This window comes from Hyaena hyaena, unplaced genomic scaffold, assembly GCF_003009895.1.
Source record: "Hyaena hyaena isolate Hyena2069 unplaced genomic scaffold, ASM300989v1 scaffold_1439, whole genome shotgun sequence".
NCBI lineage: Eukaryota > Metazoa > Chordata > Mammalia > Carnivora > Hyaenidae > Hyaena > Hyaena hyaena.
Genome location: NW_024082074.1, coordinates 336,910 through 346,461, shown reverse-complemented (window position 1 = coordinate 346,461; position 9,552 = coordinate 336,910).

Here is a 9,552-nt window from a genome sequence, read left to right as displayed (position 1 = left end):
GAAGTTAAAGAGCTATTATTATTATTTTGTGAGGCAGCAATAAGTTAACATTCCAACTTCTTGATAACTGAATTCACTTCAGTTATCACAACTAATTGAGTTTTAAGAATATGACAGAGACCTTGTAGCATATATCAGGTTTTAATTTCAATTTATATAGACAGACCTTTAGAATTTTTACATTTATTTGCTTTATTTTTAATGTAGGACAAAGCTGACCTATTATCAACTTCCTCTGTTTAATTGCATAATATATTAACAAGCAGGGCTTACCCGTGGCAAAGCTAAATTACTACAAAGCAACCTAAGTGTAGTGTTTTTAGATTATAGCACATTCTGAAGATGTCCTCAGTGCATTTACAACTTGATACAAAATAGAAACAAATGGATTTTCTTGTTAATTTTCCATAAATTACATAGTATATTACCATTTCTCTAATTTTCTCAGCACCCAAGTGCAAGTTATTAGCCTCTTCACATTCGATTTGGGATGAATACAGACTGTAACTGTGAAGTGTGTTATAAGTATCAAGGTAATAGTTTAATGAATGTCTTAAATGTAATTTCTGTAATACTTTCCAGCTCCAGTTTTACAAACAAGGAAAAAAAAAAAAAACTCAAGTTACCAGAATATGAAATGCAATGAAACTTTTAATATAAATTAGTCTAACTCTTCTCCTTATAGATGAAGAAACAGTTCCTCAAATAAATAAGCTCCTTGGTCAAAGTCACATAGGGCAGTGTAGCGAGGAGACACAGAATACAGTCAGACCTGGATACTGACCCAAGCCTCTTACTGTGTTACGCTGTGCATGTTACTAGATCATTCTAGGCCTTAGTTTCCACATCTGTAAAGAAGCTGTAATAAGCATTTCACATGTTTCCATGCTGATTAAGTTGAATAGAGCATCATCGTGGTATGTACAAGGATGGTAAATATACACAACGTTCTGTCCTTATTAAAGAAATAGCTGCATACAATCCAGGCTTCTTGCCTTCCGCTTGGCTTGGGAGTCACTTAAAATTCCAAATACATATTTTTCCTATATAGCTTTCAAACTCATCCCAATTATGTGAATCTCATAAATTCAAAACTGTACCTTTTGCCATCTACATATTAAATTAGCATAATTAGCTAATCTGAAGTGACTTTAACAAAACTTTTCCATTCTATTCATTAGCCTCTGCTTTTTTTCCCCTAAGTGAGGTTAATATTTTTTCCAACTGCAAAAATTTTAATAGGTTAATGAGGGAGTATAAGTCTCTTTGTAAATACAAGGGACTACTAACCTTTATCCTAAGGGGAAATTTAAAATTTTAAGTCAAGTAAAATGTCTCGACTGTGATTACCAAGCCGTCTTTTTCCTGAAAAAATTAGCTTAGTACAGTGATTTTTAAAAGGAAGGAAAAAAAAAAAGACTGTTCTTTCTTTCAAATAAAGTATATGTAACTACAGACTGTAAGGAAGAATGCTTTAAATTTTATAATAGAAACTGTAATTCCACTGACTCGAAAGAAAAAGTTCATCTTGCTTACCTTAAAATTCTTTATTATATATTAATATTAATTCATGAGGAAGAACACTAGCAAGGTTTCTTAGTTTTCAAAGTATTATAAAACTATGACTCTTTAGAGGCAAATGTGGCATGGTGAGAAGAAAATGACAGAGGAGAGCTGGAGAAAGTCCTCTACTATTTCATTTATCAGAGAAAAAGAACATACATAGTAATATATATACCCATATTCACGCTTATATACACATACATATATTTTTAAATTCTCTCTTTATTCTCCCAAAGACAAATTTCTTCTATAAATGCTACCTAAAGATCAAGGGCCTTAGACATTTTTCTTATGTTTTGCTAACCACAAAACTCCACTCCAGAGATTTTTCTACTGTGTGAAAACATGACTGACACCGTATCCCCTAGTGGCTAAAAGTGAATGGAATATCCACGTAAGTCACACACGACAGAAATTAAGTTGTATCCAACAATGACTATTCCTTTGTACTATGGTGCACTGACACGCTGCCCTCTAGAACCAGACCATTTGTTAAATGTCCTGTCCTTGATAACCACGGAGATTCCCTAATGCTCTCCCCAAATAACAGGGAAAAAAAGTCAGAGAGATTAAAAGCAAGGTGCGAGTCCCAGATGAACGAATGGTATACAACAACAGCCACTTCAATGAAAGTACATTCTAACACCCTCTGTCTCTCCTCTCTCAGGAGGTTCAAAGACGAAGTATACATCGAGGGGCGCCTGGGTGGCTCAGTTTGTTGAGTGTCTGACTTCGGCTCAGGTCATGATCTCACGGTTCGTGGGTTCGAGCCCCGCATCGGGCTCTGTGCTGACAGCTAGCTCAGAGCCTGGAGCCTGCTTCAGATTCCGTGTCTCCCTCTCTCTGTCCCTCCACCGCTCACACTGTCTCTCTCTCTCTCTCTCTCTCTCTCTCAAATAAAACATTAAAAATTTTTTTAAAAAGATGAAGTATGCATCGATTTTAGCCAGCTGGAAGAAACATCTACCATTCCCAAAAGCAAAAAGCAAAATAGGATCTCAATCTCCACCTATAAACAAGCAGGAATATAAATACCAGTACCAGCAGTAGTGTCTGTGAAGGTAAGGAGAGTCACAGGATAGTCATAAGCCAATAATACTTTGCCTCCTTGATCGAAAGATATCCCTTCAGAAATGGAACCAGGTTTTCCCACAAGAAAGGTGCTCACTTCAGAAAGTCACACCAACTCCAATGTTGGATATGCAGAGTGCTCATTTCTCCTTCCCAAAACTATGGTTTTAAGATAAAATCAGTTCTGAAAGTAAACAATATTACCCCCAGTTTCCAAATAAGGAAGCTGCCTACATGTCCAATTTTGCAGAAGCTTCCTTAGTGTCCAGGGACAATCAGTGATATGTAGTAGATTCCAGACCCACACAAATATCAATTCCAAAGTCCTTGTCCTTAGCCGAAATTACCATACTCGTCTCCTGGACATTGTAAACTTTTCTCATTTTTCCACCACAGTGTCAAACGAGTTAAAGGAAACATGAATCATCTCTCGGTTTGTTTGTTATATGACTAAATGCGGACCTCGGTAGGGTTGTAAACACAGTAGAGAATTACTAAAGGGATATGAACATCTGCTCCATTAAAACATAATTATTACTCACTTTTTCTTTCCTGATTTATGTCTGATTTCTTATTTTCCTGAGTTGGTGATAATTCTACAAGGAAAACTAAGCCACCATGAAAGAAAGGGTTTGGTGAAAATCCCTCCACTCATATTTGTAACTCAACGGGTAGCACCTATACAAAACAAAACAAAACAAAACAAAACAAAACAAAACAAAACAAAACAAAACAAAACAAAAAAACAACTCCATGGAATTTTGGAATTCTCAGCCCCCTGAAGACTGTTTATTGGCTTTGTACAGTCCAGATATAACCCAGCTGTATGGATACATGAACGTGTAAAGCAAATTATTATTAACTCATTCTTTATACATTTGTAGCCTGGCTCTGACGCTCAACCTTTATGCCTTTTTCTTCACCTCCTTTGAGGTACGTCTTGACAATGATCTCTCTTGATTGGCAGACAGTCGCTTTCCCATCACTGTCGCTCCACCACTAAGAGCACATTCATATCTGGGGAGGTACAGTAGTGCTGGGGCCAAGCTGAGGCCCGCAGCTGGCTCCGGGAGGCTGCCTCTTGCTAAGGCCTGTGGCTCCCACACACCAGAGACAGGGACTCTGAGAAACTCGACAGAGACCGGTAACCTCTGTGGGACTGGGAATCCAACTCAGTTTAAGCTAAAAGTGTCCAAGAGTGAACCTAAGCTCTCCTCACTCACCCCCACTTTCCCTATAACAGGATGGCTTGTGTTTGTTCCTGATCAATTCTGATTTGTTCAGAAACTTCTATTGTTCTATTACATATTATGTATAAGAATTAGGTGTTGTTTGACCAAAATCCATCTTTCCTTCTATCTTAGCTTACACTAAGGCTGGGGGGAAAAACATATTTGTTACCAGTTTAGGGCAAAGACACTTTAACATGTCACTTGGTCAAACTCAGTTACTAAATATACCTTTCTAAGACTCCTGTTTCTACGTCAAGTGCTTTGTTTTTTGTTTTTTTTTCAAGTTTTGATCAAAAACACTAACAAAGTCTCATAGATCAAACCACATACTGAGGCTAATCATGGGAAGTTTTTTGCTTATGTTTATTTAATGAACTTATTTGTGTAGAAATAGGATCATCTCAAATGGCACAGCTTCTCTAATCAACAATTACTAAGCAGAAGATCCTTGATATATTATGTTTTTTAGCTCACAAAATTATATATGTGAGAAGCAGATGGTGAATGCCAACTTGGCAGCATTCCACCATCCTCTCTTTGTATTGCTGGTCAAGTTCACAGTGTTATGTATGGAATAAAGAAAGACGATATTGCTGAAAACAAAGGTAGTCTCCTTTGAGTTCTCCCAACATTTGGAATACAGACACCAAACATCTCCAAGGGTAACAACTCATCAGGCTATACAAAATCTGTTTTAATTTCATCTTATTCAATAAAACCAAAATAAAAACATTCATTTCTATAGTACCCCACAGGTATCCTCTGGTCAAGAAAAAGAAAGAGTAACGGATCTTTAAAAACCCACACTTAACAAAAAGGGATACAGAATATAGACTGCATATACCTCAGGAAGATGTATAACAAGAAAGCAGAAATACCCTTCCTGAATTTGGTTTGCATTTGCTGCTATAAAGCATGAAATATGTTAATGAAGGAAAAACTTTGCAGGATGCTGGTTCATAACCAAGTGCAATAGAAAAGTGGGTATATTCTGCACCATCATATAATCTTTATCTAACAATTTTATAGTTATTGTACTGAAATTTCCAAAAACGAAATCTGTAATACGTAGCAGACCTCATCTATTGAAGACCCATTATAGGCTATCCTTTCTTTGAAAATCTATTTCCATGTGAATGTCATAAATACTATTCATGGCAACATGCACAAAAAATCGCACTAATTATCTTTCATAAAATTATGTTTTATAAATGCATTATAATACATAAAATTAGCACATAAAATTAATTAGATGATATCCTAGATACGTATATATGCTGGATCATAGTGGCTGCAAAGTCTTCTATGGTGCTTTCCATCTATTAGTTCTTCAGTCCACCAAACACCCTGTCCAGAGTTACCTACATAATTTGCAGAGCCCAGTGAAAAAAATGAAATGCATGGCCTCTCGTTGAAATGGCAGTATAAGATCTTTTCTCTTTCTTCTATGATCTCAGTCTATCATGAGATATTTGCAGGGTAACGGCAGATCTTCACAGATGCCCAATGCCTTCTCCCATCCCTGACAAGGGGAACATGTATCATTGGCTGATCTGATTCTGCTGGGCCCTGAGCCGAGGCTCCACTGAGGGCCAAGGGAGTCAGAGGAGGCAAGAGAAGGGACAGTCCAGAAACCCTCCACACAAGTGGGGTGGGGGTGCACAGTAGCAGACAGGACCAAGTCTGCGAGTCAAGGCTCCAAGACCCCAGTATATGCCTCATTGTCCCATCTGACTTCATTACAAAATAGAAATTCAAAGTAAATATGGGTTAAAAATGTCAAGATGGTGACCGCAGAGCATGAAACACAATGCACAGGATGGTAATGCTAAGTTTCAGACCATGCATATGTGTAACTGGTTACATGCTCCTGAAGCTGCCCTTGACCCAAAAAAGAAACACTATTATTATCTCCATTTTACAAATGAGGAAACTGAAGCACAGAGAAGATAATTAACTTCCCCAGAGTTACCAAGCATATAAATGGCAGAGTCAGAATTCAACTCAGACAGGACTCAAATGAAATCCTGACTCTAAGTGTCTATGTTCTTTACAGCCTCCTCCCCCCAAAAGGAAATTTAAAAAAATATATATTTTTAGTCTCTAATTATCTAGTCTGCTATGTCTAAATAATTATTTCTAGTCTATCCATATCTAGAAGGCATATATACAACTGTTATTTACAAAATCATACACAAAAATGCCAGAAAACTCTAAACCTCATTCATTTATGTAAGTAAGACCCAGATATAGAAAGGTGACTATTTGTTGATTTTCATTTCCAGAAAAGAAGGGAGGGGGGAACTATATTATATGCACACCTGATATATTGATACCTGCATTTCAGAGATCTAATAAGTTATATTTAATGTCATATTTACATGAGTATCTGTGTCCTGAAACAGCATTCTAAGTGTGATTCCAGGATTTTCAGAAACATGGGAATTACTGTAAGTACTTGAGCCCCATGCGATCCTATGACATTTCTCTGGCACTTTCGCATCTTCTTTCTCTACACTTCTCCTCCTTCCTGGTCATTATCTTCTATGACCCCAAACACCTGGTATCATCATCCTATCTAATCATAAAAAGTTTGCTCTTATAATTACCCATCACTAACACCAATAAAATTCCAACGATCCAATAAAAAATCCCAATGCTCATTCATTTCTTCAAAGAATATTTATTGAACAATTCTGATTTGCTCTGTAGACTGTGAACTGCATGTTTGCTGATTGTCTGGTTAACACATTAACTGATAGATTATGATAACACTACGATTTTAAAAAGAACTCCCTCACTTACTCATCCCCCACCCCATACACACTAGTCTGGGCCTTCCAATGAGTGAACCAGTCTTGTATCATATCAGCGTTTATATGTGAAAGGAAAAGGGAGAAAGATAGCACCTTTAAAAAAAGAGAGAGATCAATTCTAGTTTTCTTAGTGGGGATATGGCAAAGAACATGCCCTGGGAAATTAGAAAATATAGTCACTTTATCGCTGTGGTTGCCCATTTCCGTCTACTTCCAATTTGTAACCATTTGACTTAATTTCCACAGACACATGGTATTTTAGGTTGTATCCTATCCATGCCAGAGAAGATAAAAGAATATCAAGCTATCTTTTAAGAAATATATCCAAACTGACCCACTCTGTTTGACTCAGTGTCCTCCAATCCCAGTAGCAGTGGCTCTTCAAGTTACAATTTAGCAAACTGTACTAGAGGTGTTGGCTTACATAGCTGTCTGAAGCACTACAAGAAGGTCAAGGGCTGAGTCTCCATTATCTCTGCATTTGGCTAGAGAACCCAGCACATATTAAGCACTTAATGAGTAATGAAAGCAATAATTATCAGATATAATTCATAAGTTCATCACTTCAGTTTGAATACTGGGTCCACACCTGTGATCAGCAAATAAACCATAAACACTGTCTAACTGGGGAAAGATAGTTTCAGTTCCGTTTTAAAAACCTGTCTGCACTTTAAATTTTTGGAAAACAAGAGCCATTGATTTGGTGATTGCTCTATACCTTTTTTCTAACTCCAAAATGTTAATTAGTATAATCTTGAATGCTGATAGTTCTTAACAACATCTCTACAAGTAATGAATATAATTTGTATTTAAAAGGAGAATTATGCCCTCGTACCATTAGAAAACTGGAACAGTGTCCACTGACATCATTCATAGAAAAACGATCAGAGATAACATTGTCAAAATGGACTTTGAAGATCAACTTCATTTAGTAAATTTAATAAGATAAGTCAGTGTGTATCATCTGACTGTTCCCTCAGTTAGACTAAATGTTAAACACTGAGTCTTCTCCTTTGTGAGTGTTGTTCCTATATGCGTTTGATCGTCTATAAATATTCTCATTCAACCAACAACTAGTGATCTTAGCTTGCTTCTCTCTTCTTGAAAATAAACACTGTATCTAATTAATCTTTGTATTATCCATGATGCAAAATTCAGAGCCTTATAAGTAATTAACAGGAAATGAGTAGTGTGGGAATGAGCAAATCCTTGCATTCCACAATACCATAAACATGAAAGGCATGCAGGGGGAAAGAAATGAGTCCTAGGATCAAGATGGACAGTTGTATGGCAAAAGATTCCTTTATTATTTTTTTTTCTTGAGGAGAGAAGCCTTGACATTTTACAAACCTGAAATCACTGAAATAGAAGAGCCTATCACTTAAGACTTCCAATTTTGTTTCTCCTTATAGCCCAATCACCCTGCCGTAATGCTCTACAAATCCATTGTCAGAGGCCTATCCTCTAAGATATCTTACACAAACCTCAGACTTCCCACTTTCATACTTGATCAATGCATTCATTTCCTAACAACAACAACAACAAACAAAAAGCATTCATTTTTTTTCAATGTAGTGTATGTCACTTCTGGAAAATAAGGACAAACTCACACTCCATGGCAATATTTCATAACCAATTACCCCAGGTATCTGTGTTTACTAACTTGTGTACGTTGTTGAGCAGAATATCTTACTCTAAAAAAAAAAAAAAAAAAAGGATGGAGGGAGATGTCAACAATTTGAAGAGTCAGCACTTTGGGGAAAGAGAATCAGCATGTAAATCTAACTTCTATCTTGACACCTCTACTGTCCCTTCCCCCTTTCCTCCCAACCTAGTAAATAACTTTGATTTGATGCCTAGTTTACTAGAAAGCAGAGGACTCTCCGCTGTCATTTTTTTAGGACAAAGATATACTGTCTCCATGTTTATCAGCTGCTTTTACGTGAAAATTATACTTTTCACTTTTTTATTACATTTTTCAGTGTAAGACAAATAGTTTATTTTACACTTATGAACTACAGATCCCAGAAGTATAAAGGCAACAGTGAAGACAGAAAACAAGCTAAGACACAGAACTTCTTCTGAACTACTTTATCACCTTTAATGTATTTATAATAATCAATTCTGTTTTGGAATTGATAAAAAAAAATCATCTTGCTACTGACTAAAAGTGATTGAATTCTGCAAATATTAAAGCAGTCTATTATTTAAATGTTGATCCTCTGAAGGTAAAAGCAAAGTCTTAAAAATTTAAATTGAAGATTTATTCCCTCACTTTTTTCTACATCTTACAGAAGTCTGCATGGTGCCACATGATTTAAACTCCTTGTTCTAAAGCATGCTGACACATTAGGGGACTGTTTGGCTGGCCCTCTGTTTTGTTACTATAATCACTGTTGGTACGATGTTAATGTTACTTTTTCATCAGGAAATCAGAAAGTAATCCTCAAATCTACTTCATTGCTTATCTTTTTCTTCCACCTCCTTTGATTTTTAAGTAGGATTGTGAATCTTTTTAAATCATTTTCTTCTCTTTTTTCCTACACTCTGGTCATTGAATGGTTAAAATAACTGGACAATTAGTGAATAGATAATGATAATAAATTATTCATGAACTGAATAATAAAATAATTACCAATATGTCTAAAAACTTTTTTTTCTGTCATTGGATCTGGTACTCAACTTCCATTTACTACCCGTGCTATAGTAATAGTTTTACTGAAAACCTGTATTACAAACTGTAACCAATACAGGAATGGCTTCTTCATTGAGATTTATTAGCCTAATATAGATACTGCATTACTTTGCTATCAAACCAGGGTCAGAATTGATAGAGGTAACTTTTTAAATTTTTTAAATGTTTTTTATTT